The following is a 20,065-nucleotide window of genomic DNA, read 5'->3' as shown; positions in this document are numbered from 1 at the left end:
CGCTCCACTTAGGTGCGCTGTATTCTGATTGGATCGGATCGCATACTGCGGAAGGTCGGGCCCGCGGAAAATCCGTGCTATAAAGCGATTTAGAAATCGCGCACCCGGGGGCCTCAAATCGTGATTTTATTACGATTTCGATTAATCGCACAGCCCTATTGGTGTTATCTCTTTCACTTGGATGTTATAAGTTGGATAAATACAGCTGGATAAAAAAAAAAACTGTGTCCATTGTAGTATTTCAGGCTGCAAATCAACTAAATTTGATTATTGTAAAGGAGGGTGGGGGGGTGATTCTTTTCTATACCCACTGTATGTGCTTATTTTATAAAATAAGGTTTAATGAATTATTATAATTTTCCATCTTAGTGTTTTAACCCCACATTTGTTGCTTATTCTTTTCTAATTATATACATGCAGGTTTTTTAACCGTAGTTAATTGAGGGATATTTGTACTTTTGTCATACTGTTGGACCATTAAACTTTGCCATAACTTAACCTAAAATTAAAAAAAGAAACGTTGTGTGCCAACTACCCTTATTTACAGACATGCGCTTGCTCTTTATTGCACTCTTGTGTGCTGTGTGTCAGTGAAATTGAGGAAGTAGGCAAAAAGGCCAGTCTGATCATCGTCTGATACAGTCAAATAGTGGGAACATTGTTGTATTTATTTTGAATCCTGATTTACCATTTTGAATTCTGAATGATTTTGAATACTGCTACCATGAGTACATAAATTTTCCAATAACTACAGCATGTAAAACCTGACTTGGATAATGAATTGTTAATTGTAGTCATTGATTATATGTAATAACTCATTTTGTAACTCTCCTTCTGGCCTGATCAGATCCCTTTGAATGTAAGAAGAGAGAAGCTACACCCTCTTATTGATTCCAGTCCTGGGCTTCGACGACAGCCCCGACCATCCGTCCCTCAGACTGGCAGTGGCCGCAGGTGCGGTTGTCTTGGAGCTGGGGGCCACAGTTGCCTTCCTCTGCCAGAAGGGCTGGATCGAGACAAGTGTGGCCCGTAAATACCAGCTCTGGGTATCTCGACAGAGTAGGTGAGAGACAGCATCTGCAATGGAGCTACAGGATAAGAAACATGTAAAAGTCTCATGATCACACTAGTCTCATAATAATGTTTAATAAATAAATATTCTTACTGTTTTGTATGGGAGAATTTATTAATAATTCGTTATGGTCACATTTTTGAAACAACCATCCAGCCGCATGCATTAATTACTCTCATGTAACTCAAACTCATTGACCCTGGGCTTCAGCAATGCTGAGTCTGCATATTTATTATTTTTATCATCAATTGAAAACTCATGCAAACAACCTTGTGCATGGCCTTGAATGTCTAAATTTGCCTTTGTCTGAATTTATTTTTTAACATTGCTTGTGTTTGACAGCATCATTAAAGTCATTATATGTAATTGGCAGTGATGATGTTGCTGTGTTCCGGCTCTTAGTTCTTGGACTTACCTGTATGAGTTTGCTGAGTTGGGGAAGTGTGCTGGGATGGTTGTTTCTGTGGTCAGGAACAGGGGGGATCTGACTCAGACCCTGCAATCTGGAGTGCATTGCAAGGTCGTGAGGTTCAGTGAGGATGTGAAGTTTTGTTTAGGGTAATGAGTAATGATTCAAATGAAAGTACAGCTAATAGCATGACTAGTTTCGGGGGGTAAAGTGATATTTTGGGTGCTATGCTGCATTTCCAGAAGTTGAATATATTTTACTTTACAACACCATATATAAAACATTGAAAAACAGAATTATCTGTCAGGTACTCAAGGCAGTAGTATATTATATGTTTTACATAAAACAGTTTTATATCATATACGTTTTTTAAAAAAAGGTGATTTATTTATATTTTAATTTATGTATAATATACTACTTAATATAGGCTACTTATCATTTAGTGTGGATTAGATTACATTTGGAATATGGTAAAAAAAGAAATAGAAATTATATTTGTGCATAATATAAACCACATACACATCTTATATTTTTATGCTCAATTTTGTATATATATATATATATATATATATTTTAAATTTTTTTTTATATCACATCAATGTAGTATTTTATTTTTATAATTTTTGAGTATTTAATTAGATTTTATTTTTTTGCATAAAAAAATATTTGAAACAGACATTGTTCATTATCATTGCTGATCATTTTTGATCCATACTTTAGTAAGGTTGTGAAGTTCATTGAGGATGCTTTTCGTCCTGCTGTGCCCCATCACTGCTAGGATTGTAAATTGCTGTGTCAGCTGGAATGGATGAATGCCGGACCTGGACAGGGCGGCGAGGGGCACAACCATGCTTTTGCTTGTCTGTCAAGCCCCTCTCCCTCACCTTCATACTCCACTTCTTTCTCTCAAAAGCTCCTCAACCCTGATACATCCGCTCAGGCCCCTGTCAGTTTTTCAATTGTCATTTTACACCCTTTTTGCCTGTTTCTCTTCAGGCGTTGTGTCGCAGCTGCTTCTGCAGAGCTCTCAGCTTAATTAACACTACAATTCACAAAATCGCCTTTATTTTCTATTCATTCTTCTTAAGCTTAACTGTTTTCAGGAGACCTACACACTGTTATTGGTTGAAAAGAACGGTTGTGTGTTCATCTTTCTCTGGTCAGTTGTACTGGTTTTAGTTTTGCAAAGCTTTTTTAGCTGCGCAGACTACACCAGTGTGGCTGGGATGTGTCCTGAACGCGCAGAGGAAGAGGGACTGTGATGTCCAGTCTGTGCGATGGTGCTGAAACAGCAGCACTTACATTATCTCGTAGCACACCTTGGCACATCGTGTCCAACCCACACACACACACACCAGTCGTACATTAGTCTGTCTGCAGCAGAGGGAATATTCATAGCCATGATCCTGAAAAATGGGGCTGGTTCTGGACGATTAAAGTGAGTGGATTTGTGCACACTTATGGTAACAAACCCAGTTGTTTTGTGATCTGTCTGAATCCGACTGTCTGACATACAGTGTTTTCGGTCTCGTGTGTGAAAGGCTAACCATCTTGTTGTTTGTTTGTGTGTGATTAATCTTGAGTACTGCTGTGTGAACAGGTGAGAGTGCCATGGCCAGGTGCATGTGCACTCTTCTTTGCGTCTCTGTGGGTGTAAAATGTTCCATGACCATTTTTCAAGGGCTTGAGTGGTTTATCCGTAATGTGTCCATGTGCTACCTAGTAAATCCCTGCTTTTTCATGTGTGAGAGATGCTCGTGCAGGGATTTAGTGCCTCTCTGGCTGTGGGAACGTGGAGTGTTTATTTATAGCGCTTGAGGCCTTCACTTTTGCTACTACAGGACCCCGGCCGTCCCAGAAGTCTACTGGTAGGGATAGCAAAGAATTCATCAGTGAGAGAGACTTTTCTTTTGTGACCATACTAGGCACTGTTGAACGATGGAAAGTTTCTGCCTAAATAAATAGGTTTGTGTAACTGCGTCTGCTTTCCCTCAATGTTTTGGTCAGTAGTTGAACAACTGGTGAATAAAGCTAATAAAAAAACAACAACTGGTGGTTATTTACTAACAATGTCATGATGAAACGTTACAGATTAAAGGGATACTCCGCGCAAAATGGAAATTTTGTCATAATCACCCATGTCGTTCCAAACACGTAAAAGCTTTGTTCGTCTTCGAAAAACACAATTTAAGTTATTTTGGATGTAAAACCGGTAGGCTTGAGACTGTCCCATAGACTGCCCAAGTAAATAACAGTGTCAAGGTCCAGGAAAGTATAAAAAGCATCGTCAGAATACTCCATCTGCCTCAGTGATTCAACTGTAATGTTATGAAGCGACGAGAATACTTTTTGTACAAAGAGGAGAAAACAAAAATAACGACTTTATTCAACAATTCCTCTCCTCTGTGTCTCTCTAAAACTCAGGGTAATGCCATTTGGGCAAATTCTGAGCAGTACGCAGGTGGCATACACTCTTAGATTTAAAGGATCTTTTAAAGAGTTGTATATACAAAATTGTTTACTCTTTTTAATTCTAAGTTGAATTTTATAAAATACTATTATATTGTTTGAATGTTTGAATAGCCTGTGAAGCTGATACGGCAATAAATTTAAATACAACCAACCCAACAGTGCACAAAAAATATATATTTTTACAGTTATATGTATATGTTATAATTGTTAGAAATGCTATGACAATACAAGTGTCACATTTCTGCTTTTTAAACTCTCTTACACTTGTAAGGGCATTAGTAAAACACGATTTGTGTGTGTTTTGTTTTATAATCTGTAGTAAAGGAGCTATTGTCTATAACAGGACGGCACTCTTAAGTTATGGTCACAGTAGTAAATTTTGGCCAAATTTCATTGGCAAAACAAGTCCGTTGTCTATAGAAAATAATGTAGCGATGTATGAAGCACACCTCTTCACTTTCAAGCAAAGCAGAGTTCTGTCGGTCATCGCCGACAATTTGTGTGGCCAACTTGAACTTACTGTGACATCCGGTTGTGCTGTAGGAGGAGGAGGCGACTCCACTGGGACTGAAGTCCAAGGCTCAGGCTTCTCTGCACCCTACGGGACAATGAGCTGTCCAACTTATGGGGGCAACACCAGAAATCCAGCAGGCGTAAATCTACCATACAGGTCTGTTCCTGAATGCAATGTTATCAACATAGTTATGGTATATTACTTTTGTCCTGATTTTTGTTTTCCCTCTTTGTTTTACAGGAGCAATGGGCTAAGAGCTTCCTTCACCATGAACAACCGGCATTCATGCTTCCATTGGCCGGGAGCTGTTCTCACTCTGGTTGTGGTTGTTGGGTTTGTGTGCTGTCATGGCAGCCAGCCGGTGGGCAGGTGGGCCTTAGTGCAAAAAACATCACATAGTCGAGTTTAGCTATCAGATATTTTTTATGTAAGTCTCTTTCTTTTGTTGTCTCAGTCAAGGCATAGAGTTAGTGAATGCGGGTGCAATTTTCCTCCTTCTGCTGTTGAAACCTCTTCTCATTGGGCGGCAGCAGAGGTTACGGATGAGTGAGATGGTGCGGAGGCTCAAGTCCATCATTTCACAGCTGAATGGTGAGAGAACAGCGAGTGTATGAACGTCTAAAGGAATTAGTCATGCTTCAGGAAATAATAATGATGGTCATGCTGTGGTTTATCCATTCGTTTGCATTATATTTCCATGCAATGCTAAATACACTTTGATATAACTGGAATTATGATAAAGTTCACCGGAAAAATTAAAATTCTGTCATTATTCACTCTTATGTCGTTCCATGTTGCTAGACTTGTTGCTCCAAGTCTAAAAAGTAAATGTTCACTTGTTAACTCTCACGTTTGTTTGCCAGATTATTTGGAGAGAAGTGCAGGACATCCAATCAGATGGGCCCCCTCTCTGTGTCCTGACCGCTACACCCCCACTTCCCCTTCCTGGTCACTGCACTGGACATTCAGAGACGAGCAGCTGGTTAATTTACCTGTCAGTCTCCTGGTGGAAGGTGATGTCATCGCTCTTAGACCAGGCCAGGAAGCCTTTGCATCTCTCAGAGGCATCAAGGTAATGTCAGATTTAAGTTTCTTTTTTGTGTCAGATATAGATATTTTACAATATACATAACAATTAGCATGTTAACAATATTATTTTAGTATTTTCTGTAATAAAAAAAAAAAAAATAATTACAGCATTTGTTAATATTTAAAAAAAAAAAAAGGTATATTTTCAGTTCAGTTTTCATTTTAGTTGTTCTTTTGTCATTTTTATTAGTTTGTGGTGTCTTGCTTAATTTTTTTTTAGTTTTAGTAATTTTAGTACTTAAGCTTATTTCAGTTAGTTGCCAACATTTTAATTCTTTAAAGTTTTTAAGTTTAAGTTTTTCATCTAATAAAATTTTAAAATGTTAAAAATTTTAGTTAACAATAACAATACTGCATGGTAACTAAAGTAACAGTGACTACTGTACATATATGGTTACTACTTTAGTGGTGTGACCCAAACACAGCCAATCAGGAAGTATTTGATATTTAATGTGCAATTCTATTAAAGGAATGAGATTTTGAACCAATTAGCTTTCAGTGGGTTTTCAGTGGGCTACATAGCGATGCCTTAGAAATAAAAACAAAGCATAACACAATATCCTCTCACTCATCGTGGCTGATTAGGAAATGGTTTTACACTTTTTAATAGAGATCCACTATCAAGTTACTGTGATTTTCCTGAACTACATACTGGCATTCTGTGCTAGAATCTGAAACAGTACAAAAGAAAACCTTGGAGAACTCGTGCTGTTTTTTAATGAGTGTTCCTCTCACCGTGTTTTTTTTTTAATCACTGTATGTTCTGTTACCAGGACGACGAACACATCGTGCTGGAGCCAGGAGATCTTTTTCCGCCGTTCTCTTCCCCTCCTCCTTCCCCCCGCGGGAATGAGCGGAGGGGCCCCCACAGTCCTCAGCAGTACCGCCTCTTCAGGGTGGTGCGCACACCTATACTCGACAGTGTCAGGTTAATACCTCCGAGCCAAACAAACTTGCTATGAAAGCTGAAATATTTTTGGTTTGATTAATTTAAGGAAATGATAACTATAAATTTTTTCATTCCGTTTTATCTTTGTGATATGTGACCATTTTTGTGTTCTCACAGCAGCTAATAGTAACTAAGCACCTTTTTCTGGCTAATAGGAACAGTCTTGACCTGGCTCTCCTCCCGTCCAATCACAGCCCTTGATAATGAACGGTTCACAGCGCGTCCATCATTGCCAAATTTGCCTGTCCAGCTGTATTGGTATGACAAAACTGAACGCATACACACTTTAAGTTTTTCAAAATGGTTTGTTTCACACATATTGCGCCTGCAAACAACATCCTTTTTGACACCCACATTAACAGTTTTGCTGTATTCGTACGGCATAGTATGTACTGTATGTAGATTCTTATTATTGAGCCCGCTGAACTCAGCAGAGCTGTCGGTGTGAAAGCTGTCATGATGCTCACATGCCCCAGATGCAACATGTGTGATAACAGTTAAAAAAAATTTGTGTGAAAATGTGTGTCTATTTACTGATGATGATCTTTGGTCAAATTTTCGTTTATAGGTGGCCTTTTTCTCTATTAACACGATCCGGTACTTTTGTGACACTCCCGGTCTCACCCCTGGACCCTTCAACTTCCTTCAGTTGCAGGTTAATAATACTTAATCACAAGTCAAAATTTTCTTTCAGTTTTCAGTTTTTTTAAATTTAGAGCTGCTTTCACACTCTGAGAATAGTAAGTATTAGGGTTAAAGTCATCATAGCATTTTTCTTTTTCATTTAATAGTTTTTTTTTTATTTAGATTATTAACCATTAGAGTGATTAGGCAAGTTTCAAATCACATTGTTGCACCCTTGCAAGGGAAGTGCAGGAATGGAACGATACTTTCATAATCGTTCCAAATAAAAGCAAGCAGCTAAATTTCTGATATGGGGGACTTTCCTCAAAACTGTTTGTGAAATCTACATACAATGGTCACTGTAATGAAGCAGTTTTTGTTGTAATGAATCTGAGATCCTGGGTAGCCGTGTCCTTGCAATATGCTAGGAAACCTGAGATTATTTATTTAATGTTTTTTTTAAAAGCCATCACTATAACACAGTGGTTCTCAATCAGGGGAGCTCAGCAAAATTCCAAGAGGGTGACAAGGTGACTTAAAATGATTTGAAATAAGCCAAAAACAAGCATTCAAATGAACTAAAAGTCAAGTTATATCTCCACTTCTCCCATATCAGGTGTGATTTAAAATATGAGATGATTTATACATCTGGAAAAGAGATGAAAAGACTGGGCATTTTTATAATATACAGATTTCTAGTTATGCCAATTTTTTTAATTGTGTTAAAAATCCTTGTTAAACTTTATATACAGTAAATCACGAAAAACTGTAGAAGTCATGGAATGAAAAAGTTTGAGAGCCAGTGTTGTAATGCTTTAAATGACTACTATTGGCAAACATTATTTCAATATTTACATGTTTGTTTTTATTAAACCTGCACTGAGATACAAAATAAATTTGAATTAGAGACACAAAGAGGTGCAAACATTTTATTTGCCCCAACAATGCTGCTATTTAATGTGTGTCCTTTTCCCTCTCTTGCTGCTGTCTCTGATGAATAGATGATGGGGTGGTGTATTGCCGATTTTACCTCTACTGTTTCCTGTGATGTGGATTCTGGTCAATGCGTACGGAGAGGCCCGCGTGTTAGCCGAGTCCAGCCGTAACTCTCACCACTGGCCTGGTAAGACAAACAGAACACAGCACATTCATGTACTTGTTCGTGAATTGTTCGTTAACAATTCACACTCGTACATATGCAGACGCAAAACATGCACAACTCGCAGAACTTCCCAAATCCCACACCAGCGGATATTGCTGCTAAATTGTAAACTCGCTCTGTCTGAGATTACTGTGTGTATTAACTTTGATTTGCAGCCTTAACACTGCATGAGGAAGTAAAGCTCATTGGCCCAGCTCACACTAGTAGTAGAGAGGCTTAGGGAGGGATTGCAGAGCCGAGGTGAAGCGATAAGGCTAGAGTTGAAACGGAGGGCTGACCAGGTGTTTAATCAGACTTTTCTCTCATCCCAGCTTGCTAAGTTCTCTGAGGACACTCTAAGCAGCTACACGGAAGTGGTGTCCTCCCAGGTATATCCTCTGTATTCCTCCTCCTCCTCTCCCACCCGTTCACCACACGCTTCTTGTGATCCTTCTCCCTTGCTCTGGGCCCTTCCACAACCGTCATCTTTTTCTTCATCTTTTTGTTCTGATAATTACTCATTTCAACTTCTTTATCAGAGGATCACTATGAAAAGAGCCTGTTTTTTTATTGCGTCACTTTTTTTTTTTTTGCAGATTTTTCTCATTTTTTTCTTTTAAAAAAACACGTCACTTCATCTCACTTGTTCGATCAAGTTTGCAAAATCAGCCAATACACCCGTGGTCTTTTTTATTTATTTACACCTTTTTGGCTTCTTGTGCTGCCGGTTAGTTTGGCACCGCACACGCTGACCTGTGACCCCTCGGCCTTTGCCTGCCCACCTTCTGTCTGCCTGAGGTTTGCATGATAGAGTATACACTCTTTCTATAGTGGTGGTGCGTGTCTAAACTACATTTATCTGAGTTAATGTACATTTTGAGAACTACTGCATGATCGAGCCTCTGTTTTTTCCTTTTAAAATTTTCCAAAGTGTGGTAAGTATTTGTCTGCATGGATAGATCAGATACATGAACAGGCTGAAAGTGTTCTACTGTGTGTTCTGCTCTTTAAGGTTTTATTTTTAAAGACTTTGTAATACAAAAAAAGAAAGGTTTTAATATGATCTTCATAAACTTTCTCAGGGGTTTATTTAACATTTGTGCACAGTTAAAGTCTGAGTGTGTGTGTGTGTGTGTGTTTGTTTTCGATGATGTGTCTTTAAAGACCCAGTGAAATCAAAATGAGACTTTTGTGGCTTTTTGTCGAGTTTCCATGTCTGTTAGATTCAAGGCCGCCTATATCCTAGTATAGTCCTAACAGTTGACTTTTAAAAGATATATTTAAAGAGATAATTTATAAATGCACTAAGGTTAAAAAGTTTGGGATCAGTGACTTTTTTTAATGTTTCTTAAAAAAGTGCTTACAAAATTTATAAAAACAGTAAAATTGTGAAATACTATTATCATTTTAAAATAACTGTTTATTATATTGTTGTTATGTTGTGAATTATTATTTTGATGTAAATTATTATTTTATTGTTAGTAGTTTTATTGTGATTTATTATTAGGAATAATATGCTGAAAGTCAATTGATAGGCAGAATAAGTCATTATGCTTTGAACGGCAACCAGTTTTTCTTTACATGTACTGATAAATCATTCACAATGGGAACAGGAACATGTATTAAGAAAGTAAATTAGTTCAGTTTTGATCTCGTCTTGACTTTGACATCTGATGTGTGTCAGATAGATTCACCTGCAACTAACAGCTTTCAGTTCTTCAGTTCAGTGCTGCTCTCCTGTAGCTGCTGCCTCAAGCTTTCAGTTGTTTGCTTAAGTTTGAAATCTTCTGTCATTCACGTCAATTCAATTTCTCTCCTTTTTTCCTGCTGCATTTATCGTTTTATGAAACAATCCTAAAATCTCTGAATGCACCAGGACAAAACCCAAGACTGGACATGCTACTGCTGCTTTTCTTCCTGCCTAACTCTCCCAGGCTTTGTCTTACAGAGATTCTCTTTAAGTGTGTGTGTGTGTGTGTGTGTGTGTGTTTTGTCTGAGGATGACATCCAGAACTAGGTTTCAGGTTTTCATAAATCCTGACACTTTTGCAGAGCCATTCACAACCTAGAGGTGCTGATGCATGGTTTTGAGTTTCAGTCAGGGGAGAAGATGACACTCACTCCATATTTGTTTGCGTGTGTGTGTACGTGCTTGTGTGTAGGAGATGCTACGCGTGTGTGTGGCGACACCTGGTCAGTGTGTTGAAGGGAGAGTCCCAGACCCTCTGTTATACCTCCAGTCTGCTCCACTCCTTGGGTTCAGTCACTGTAAGTGCTCCCCCTGCTGTCATATTGGAAATGTTACACTTGCTTGCAATTTTGAAAAAATGTTGAGTTTAAAAATGAATACAAATTAAAGGAGCGTTCTGGGTTATTTTTCAACCTAATTATCAATTACAGCAGGGCTGTACCTGATATAGACATTCAGGAGACATTCTGCTCAAATATTTAAATTAGTGCTTCATTAATATGTCTCTTTAATAGCAGAACCATTCTAAGAACTTGATCCTGTCCACATTCTTTAATGTTTGTTTACATCCTTGGGACATACTGCATCTGTATCATGCTGGTAATTACCACAAACAATAATTACAACACATCCCTCAGTATGTAAAAACAAATTTGCATTATTTGGTGAAAACAATAGACATTTGCTTGAAAATGATTCCATTAGTATTGCTTTAAATTCAGAGAATCTTAAGCTTTATTGTGTTAACATATTTCCTGACCCGCTCGTAGGTGCTGTGCTGTGTGGATAAGCAAGGTATTCTATCCTGGCCCAACCCTAGTCCCGAGACTGTGCTGTTCTTCAGCGGACGAGTGGAACCTCCTCATGACAGCCAGGATGACCTCAGAGATGACCTGTTATGGTGGTTTAGTTCAACTCCCTCTGCAGGACAGAGGGCGAGGAGGAACGAGACGAGGTACTGCTGATAGCTAGACTGGAGTATCATACAATTTCTTTTAATCATGATGATTTGAATAAGGTTTCTGCAAAAATACAGCATGTGTTTGTACCTGATTAAGGCTGGACTTGAGGAAGTTGTTATTTTAGCCAGTGTTTTGTCTCACTTCAGTCTGTGTGTGTTTTCCTGTGTTTAGCCTCAGGAAGGCGAAGCACTGCTGTGTTTACCAGTGTTTGAACCCTCCCTTCACATGGCTGAGCAGGAACCCAGCGAGACATCACATGACACCGCCCGCTCCTCAGACACCCAGCGTCAGCATCGAGGACCCCAAACCACCCGTTCCAAACACCCTTCAGGATCCAATGTCAGTTTCAGCCATGACACTGAGGGTGGTGAAGATGGGATTGCTCAGGTAGGACTACATCTTTTTGTTGCTGCTGAAGCTGGCTCAGGTTATAACTATGCAGATGGTTTATGTATTTGTATGTCTTTCTATTTCCAGCAATGCGGTATGGGTGATGATCTGTGCGAAGCAGAAGATTTTGTGTGCGACTATCATGTGGAGATGTTAAGTCTGTCCCAGGATCAGGCAGAACCCTGTCAGCATCCAGGTTTGATGATTCGTGGCACCGGTTGGCAGAATCACCTGCCCTCTTTGAAGCCTCTTGGATTGAACATCCTGTTGAACCTGTGGAATGCCACCGTCACCCAGCAGCTCTGCAGATTCTCAGACCACTTGTCAAACCTGGCGCTGCAGGAATGCCACGGGGCGGTTCTACCCGTTCATGTTCCCTGGGGCCTCTGTGAACTATCTCGCCTTATAGGTAAACGAGAGAAGCATGTTACCAAACTTATATTTTTCAGGATTATAGTATTGCACAATAATCTTTCATTAATGTTGGACTCCTGTAGCTTCTATGGGCTTCCCATCACGAGAATACAGGGCTATACAAACACAAAGACTTATTTTTTTATCGTTATTCTACAAATTTAATCTGTATTAGTGTTGTCGACAGATATTTAAAAAACATGAAAAATCTAAAAACTCACAAAAAAACTCTTTAGCGAAACATAAAGTAATTTTTTTTTCATGCTTTGTATTATTTTGTAAGGCCTATATTCATTTGTAGCAATTAAAATGACAATTTTTTAGTTTATAGAAGCGGTTTCCCTAGTGTGCAGACATTCCTTTTTTTCTTTCTTTATTTTTTAATTTTTGTCAACAGAAATAATGTTGAATTTTCATATCAGGCAGAATATTAATATTGGTACAAGCCTCAACCCATAATGATAAATGAAAAAAAATCTCTAATATTGGCCAGTATGGATGCGCAATATATATTGGATATTGTGCAACCCTAATTATTAACTTCTACTCTGGCTGTACTTCTAGTGACGTTAAACTCATTTTAGTATCTTCACATTCTTTCTTAAGATTACGGGTTGTTCTTTCCTGTTCTGTTGTATGTCAGGTTTCACTCCCGGAGCGAGGGAACTGTTTAAGCATGAGAATCATCTGTCTCTGTACCAGCTTCCTTCCGGAGAGAAGACCAAAGAATCTGTCCCCCGGCGTCTCCATCACTTCACCAAACGCCAGCCTCCCATCAGTCACCTCATCAGTCTGTTCGTCAGGGACAGCACCACCAGTACGGCCCTTTTTTTTCCTATCCCACTTCCTGTTTGTCCTTGGTGGTTTTGTTTAGTCATTGACCTTTGCCCTTTGAACTCCGTTAAGATAATGTACAGATGCTCTCCCACGGCTCGGCCGACCTCATCCTGGAAGCCTGCACAGATTTCTGGGACGGGGTGGACATCTATCCACTGTCTGGCTCGGATAGGTCAGGGACACTAATTAAAAAAAACTTACACTAGTCATTTAGTTTTCTTAATATGCAGAGTGGAGTTTGTATGTGTACTAAAAGTACTGGTATTATGCCCCATAGGAAAAAGGTTTTAGATTTCTACCAACGTGCCTGTCTGTCAGGATATTGTTCTGCATTCGCCTATAAGCCTATGCAGGTGGCATTGTCTGGACAGCTCAATGGAAAATGTGTGGAGCTGGCTCCAGGCCCCTCGCTTTTTTGTGGGGTGGACCTTCCTAGTACCACCCCCATCAAACATGGCAGCCGCAGGAACAGCTGGAGTTCTGATGGTAAGAGACATTGTCTGCTCAGCTCCCAGTCTGGACACTGAAGCTAAAAATATATATCTTGATATGTTTGTCTGACGATCAGCCGATCTCATAGATGCAAAATGATATAGATGTTTAAGTAGCTGGATAGATACGTAGATGGATAGCTACATAAATATATATAAATGGATAGACAGATAGCTGGATGGATAGATACATCAAGGGATAGATAGATACGTAGCTGATAGATAGCTGAATGGATGGATGGATAAAGGATACGTGGAAGGATAATCAGATAGATAAATACCTGAATAGATAACAAGATGGATTGATGGATAGATACATAGATGGATAGACAGCTAGATATGTAGCTGGATAGATACATAGCTCAGTGGATAGATGGATAGACAGATGGATACATGAATGAATGGATTTTTTCCATTTGTAGATACTAGGATGAATAGATATGTATCTAGATAGACAGAGAGATGGATGGATGGATAGATTAGTAGATTGATCCATTTTTTTGATTTGTAGTGGATGGTTTATGAATCAAAACTTACCAACTCTTAATATGTTTTGTTTACTGTACATGTTTCAGAGGGTATTGGAGAAGGTTTGGAGAAGGAGGACTGTGTGCAGGCTCTGAGTGGCCAGATCTTCATGGGAATGGTGTCGTCCCAGTTCCAGGCCCGACTGGACACTGTACGGCTCATTGAGAACCTGGTGGTAGCCTGTATCCGCTTCGTGTACTTCTCCATGGAGGACGAGCTGCGTAGCAAAGTATGACACTGATGAGAAAACACGCTCAGTAAAAAAAACAAGATGCATTTGCTGTGTCATATTTTATCACCTCTTAATGTTGGCTTTGCTTGTAGGGTTGTTTGCAGAGAAGATGGGTTTGGAGACGGGGTGGAACTGTCACATCTCTCTGACCCCAAACGGAGATGGTCACTACGATGGTGCTCCGTCCAGCCCTAGCCAAGCAGGATCTCTACATGATGACCTTCTGCATGGTAAGTGTGTCTTTCTGCCTGCCGGTACACACAGTTTACATACACTACATTTTTTCCTCATTTGGAAATTATTTAAATGATACAAAACCTCTCTGTGTTCTTAGATTCTCGTGATGACGCAGAGGGCCCACTACTGCCTGAGGACCAATCAGATCTCGCCAGCTTCCAGCCTACTGACAGTGATGTGCCCAGTTTTCTTAGAAGACTGCAACAGAGTAAGCAGTCTACTCCATTGGCACTTAAATGCCACTTTAGAAGTGCCTCCGTGCCACCTTTGCAGTGTGAGTTTGGTAGTTTGAAATGTTTTTGCAGTTGTTGAAATACTGATTGATGCTCTTTCCTCTCTGTTGTTTTATAGGCCAAACTGCCTCGTGGCATTCATCAGGTTCGTCCTCATTTGAAGAACATAGACAATGTGCTGCCTCTACTGGTGCCCCTGTTCACAGACTGCACCCCTGAAAGTGAGTCAGCCTCAAACACCTGCTTCAAATGTCAGCATTAAGCAAAAGTTGTGATCATCTTTTCTCTTCTGTTATGACGTACAGTATATCTCGGTTGAAAAACAAATGTAGGGTGGGACTTGATTTTTGTCAGTTTCTAAATTTTGATTTCATGGTGACCCCTTAAAGACGCCTTAAGTTCCCGTTTGTGTTATATGCTAGTGTTCTTGAGTTGAACCCTTTAAATGTTTGTTTTCACAGCAATGTGTGAAATGATGAAAATCATGCAGGAGAACAGAGAGGTGACATGCTGTTTGGGGAGCTCCGCAAACTTCCGTAACAGCTGCCTTTTTCTGCAGAGTGACATCAGGTGGGTAACACACACGTCTCTATACTCTTCTGTACACCAGAATCAAATATGCCCTAGAATCTTATGCAAAGCTGCAAATCTAAAGAATGGCTATTTTCAAGAAAGAAACTAGAAAGATAGCTTTGATCATTTGTTTATTGCATAATTCTAAATATGTGAGATGATAAAATATAGTGTACATCAAAAATTATGTTTTCTTTTAGAGTACTCCATGGGCTTATTTGAATATAAAGTGAATGTGGGATTCGGAAGCCTTCTCTCTGTGTGTTTTAGTATCTCCCTGGATCCTCCTATACCCATCTCGGTGCTCATGGGAGACATTTGGGTATGCTGCGGGCTGCGGTGCGGGCTGAATGGAGACTGTGATGAGCTGTCTCCAATGGGGCTTAGTGTGCTAGTCTCACCAGCCTCGCCTGCTCCATGTCCTTCCATCAGGGCGAGAGTGTCAGCATGGTCAAACTCACTCTAGAGCAGGTATACATACATGCATGCATACATACCACATAATAACATTACAGCTGGCATGCTGAAGGGTTTGATGAGGCTGTTCATTCACATGGGGAGCAAGAAGATACAAGCTCATGCAGTGAATTTACTATTAGTTTAGTCTGTGCAGTTTTTGAAATAAGTCTCTAATTATCAAGTCTGCAGTTATTCGTGATGGTAAAGCTGAATATTCAGTAGTTATTACTCCAGTCTTCAATGTTTGAAGTGTCCCTCTTTAGTATTTCTGTGTAAACCATGATCGTCTTTTTTTGATGAATTGAAAGCCAAAGAACAGAATTTATTTGAGATAGAACTCTTTTGTAACAATATACATGTATTTACTTTCATTTTTGAGTAATTTAATGCATTCTTGCTGAATAAAAGTATTAATTTCTTTAAAAAAAAAAATCTTACTGACCCCAGATTTTGAACAGTAGATGCTACAACCGAAAAGAAAAACATGGGGGGTTATTTTTGGCTGCTTATTATATGTAGACAGTTTATCGTAATAAAAAAAAAAAATGATTAGAAAAGAAAAAATGATTAAGTACATGAATATAAGTCATGCAGGTTTGGAGTCTTGCTTGCAAAACCAGTCCCAATCCCAATTCCCTCATCATAATTTTCTTGTCAGTTTTACTATCTCTAATAAAAACAATCTTTCAAAAAAAAAAAAGAAGTTTGAATCTGAGTGCTGTCTGTTGATGTATCTTCAGGCGAGACACACCACCTATGGCATCCGCAAGTGCTTCCTCTTCCTGCTGCAGTGTCAACTGACACTGGTCATCATTCAAGTGAGAAAAAAAAAAACAGACCTGCATGTTATTTACAGGACAATAAAAATTACAGAAACTCATATTCATACTCTTGATATCTTGGTTTTATAGTTGCCTGGCCTGCCTTATTCAGCTACCTCCTCCCATGAACATCACAGGTAAATACTCTGGCTTTCCTGCTTCTCTTACCCACTGCTAAGGTAATAAGGAAAAAATTTGCATTTTAGTAAATCTTGGTCACTATGTCATACCAGCGATCTTTATATGTAAAACAAAATGTTGGCATTCACAGCGTGGTCCTTTCTGGGAAAAGCGCCAGACAGTTCAGTGATGACAGTCGCTACTGGAAAGAATCTGGACTCCATACCACGCAAGGTCAGTCATGAGACCACACAATGCACTCGATTTAAACCGCAAAACTGTTTAAACACACTTGATGTAACTCACGTGTGCATTCATGTTATTTTTGACTCCATCCCTCAGACCCAGCACTACTTCCTAGGCTGGTTCCTGTTGAAGTTCGGTCTGACGATGTTGGCCTACTTAGTCGGCTTCGGGTTTTCTCTACAGGAAGTTTGTGTTTATAGCAGCTAACATCACCAAAAGCTGATAACAGCACCATTACCTGCTCTCACATACTCACATCTAGGTAGACAAACACTGAATGTTATTTTCTCTGTGATTTAGATGCCATGAATTAGTATGAGTACTAATCAATGATTCATGCATACAGCTCACAGGATGGCCCGAAGTGGTTTAGTGAAGTGTCCAATGGGTGCTTTTGATTCAGAAGATCATGGCAGGGGTTTTCTGGCTTTGCACACAGGTGACTTTAATCAAATACATCGTCTCATTTGAATATTTATCTAGATGTATACCGAGGTGAAAAAAAAAAACATATTATCTATCGTCCTTCCTCTCTTTTAGTGGTCATTTCTCTGAGCTATGTGCCACCGTTCACAACCCCTGTGGGAGGAAGAAACCATTCAGTAACACATGGTGGTGTCTCACGGTGCCTGTGGTGTGAGTGTTTCTTGTAGAGAATGGTTATTTTTATTAGCAAAAGTCACATGCTTAAAAGTAGTTTCTGAAGAACTATTGTCACTTCCAAGGGATCATTTACAGTAAATGCACTTTGCCATGGTTTTTTCTTGCAGACTGCTTGGGAAAGGTGGTGCAGGCATGTGGATAGTAGATATATCAGTTGTTGGCAGGCACAGGAGTAGCAGAGGTGGTGTACTTCACACTACGTCACCCATCCCCCTGTGGGTCTGGCTAGTTGGTCTCTCTGTCCATACGTTATTGGTGGGGCTACATTCTAAGAAATAGTAGTGTAAAACTGCCAGGAGTGCAAAATCAGGTTACGAGGATAATCGCTTTAATGTAAGCGAGGAAGTACGAGAATAAAAAATTCCTGTTCATCACGTTTACTCCACCATGGCCTTCATGTCATTACCCAACCCTGCAGAGACATTGTCTTTTTTTTCTCTGATTACAATCTAGCATATTTAAAACAATAAATATCAAATTCGCCATGCAAAAAGGCGGGACCATATGATACAACTCATTTAACGTAGTCACAGTCATTCTGGGCAACTAGACTGCATATAGATTTTACTGTGAGAAGAATATGGCCCACAATGTATACTTGTTGTTTCAGTTTAAGGTAATTAAAAATATCTAAGGCATGATACTTTGGTATTTCAGTAAGGACACGTTACTTTACATATAATCAAAAGTGACCATTAAAGTCATTTAAAAAATGTTTCAAGTCTGGTTTTTTTAACTTTCATGTGTATAAAACCAAATTTATTTGTCATGACTGTTGATTCACAAACAATAGTTTTTTAGGAAGTAATCCTTTAAAACTGTTTTTCACAACCATTGATAACTAAGAAAAATCAGCATCATTAAAAAAAAAAAGGAAAATGATTTCTAAAGAACGTTTAACGAAAAAAAAACACGATCAGTAATGACACGGCTGCTGAAAATTACAGCTTTGCATCCATCTACAGGAAATAAATGACATTTTAAACCATATTAATAATTAGCAACACATGTTATTTTGAAATTTCACTATATTGCACAGAATGTAACTATTTCATTCGCTACGTTTGATCCTTCCAATTCATTAAATTAGGTCCAATCCTAGCTCCTAAAATATGCCATTTTATCATTTAATCCAGTTAACCCACAGCTTATGATATCAATATGGCCTCTTGATTGCAGGATACGAAGTCGTGCGTTACCAGAATAGAGGCAAAGCTTCAGTTGAGGACTAAGCTGGGGAATGTAACTCTCCCTTCTGTACCTGAGCCGTAAAAGAGACCAGCATGGTTCGTACACCGGTCAAGCATCTGTTCAATTGTCAGTGGGTGGAAGAAAAAAAAAGTAGATGAAGAAAGCATTGTGATGTTCCCAAACCGAGCTCTCTCTGAAACAAAGACCTCTGAAGGGCTGAATGCGTTTTAAATCCGTCTCGGTAGAACCTGAAATATCTTTGATGTAGGCTTGTATCTCACAAGTAAAGAATTGCCTTTCTTGTGTGGTATTGAGGGATGGGTTTACCGCGTGCTAGCTTTTGGTTGGAAGGGAACATTACATGGAGGGACATTATTTTTTAAACGATGATGGGGCACATTCCGTTACACCCTCAAAACCTGAAACTGTGTGTTAAGAAGACGCTTATAGAGAGAATACCATAAAATTTACACCGGAGGGTACAGCCTAAATGTAGCGCAGCTGATTTTCTTCTTCGTTAAATTTTATTTTTGTAAAGATGTTGTGGAAATGGGGGAGTGTGGTAACCTGTGATTTCCTTGGATTCAAACCATGAGGGGACAGGTGAGGTCTACACGCAAATGACATTGAGAGCAAACTGACGAAGGCTTTGACTGTATGGTTCTGCACTGGGTGTTCGTATTTTGCCTGCTATGGTTCGTTTTAGTCACAATGCTGAGCACGGTTTCGATGCAGAGTCTATGTATGTACGGTCATAAAGAGCTCGATGAACTGCCCTGTTTTGTTGATCAGAGTTATAATCGTGAAATGTCAGCGCCGCTCAATTACCTCCTAGTTAGAGGGGAAAAGATTACGTTCTGTTTTCTTTTGTTGCTCATATGTACAACCCCGCCAAGTGAATTCTACTTCAGGACGAATTTATCGCCGCTTCGAGCTACTACGTTCTCCAAACCATTATCTAAATGCAGTCAGGTGTGAGACTGTGTGCAAACTCATTTCCTAGCTTACATAGAATCAGTTTCAGGCTTTTAAATTTTCTCTTGACTCTCGACAGATCAGAATATCAGATGAAATGCACCAACATCTAGAATCATAAGCGAATAGTCGTCCTTTAGAAGTATCTTTGTTGCAGAGTGCCAAAAAGTTCACAACAGAACAGCTTTTTTTTATTTCACCAAGGAGGTAAAGCGAAGGGCGATGTCTGGTTAGAGTGAAAGGAAAACGACGAAGAGAAATGGTGCCAACGATTGAATTTTGTTGCTCTCGATCCGGAGAAGTGAAAAAGTGTTACACGTTCATGGTTGAAGGGTGTGTGTGATCGTCAAGCCCAGCAGAAATGAACCGGATTTTTTATTTTTTGTCGGTTACATTTTGCATGCAAGACACAAAAATAACTTGCCTGTTTTCACTCAGCGCACGTTTTTTTTCG

At 39.3% G+C, this 20,065-nt stretch overlaps 1 pseudogene; it reads left to right on the top strand.

Moving 5' to 3' along the window:
- Positions 1–20,065, top strand: part of LOC109086320 — a 39,659-nt pseudogene that overhangs the window by 13,950 nt on the left and 5,644 nt on the right.

Source organism: Cyprinus carpio, chromosome A12 (assembly GCF_018340385.1).
Source record: "Cyprinus carpio isolate SPL01 chromosome A12, ASM1834038v1, whole genome shotgun sequence".
Classification (NCBI taxonomy): domain Eukaryota; kingdom Metazoa; phylum Chordata; class Actinopteri; order Cypriniformes; family Cyprinidae; genus Cyprinus; species Cyprinus carpio.
This window is presented reverse-complemented; position numbering and strand designations above follow the sequence as displayed.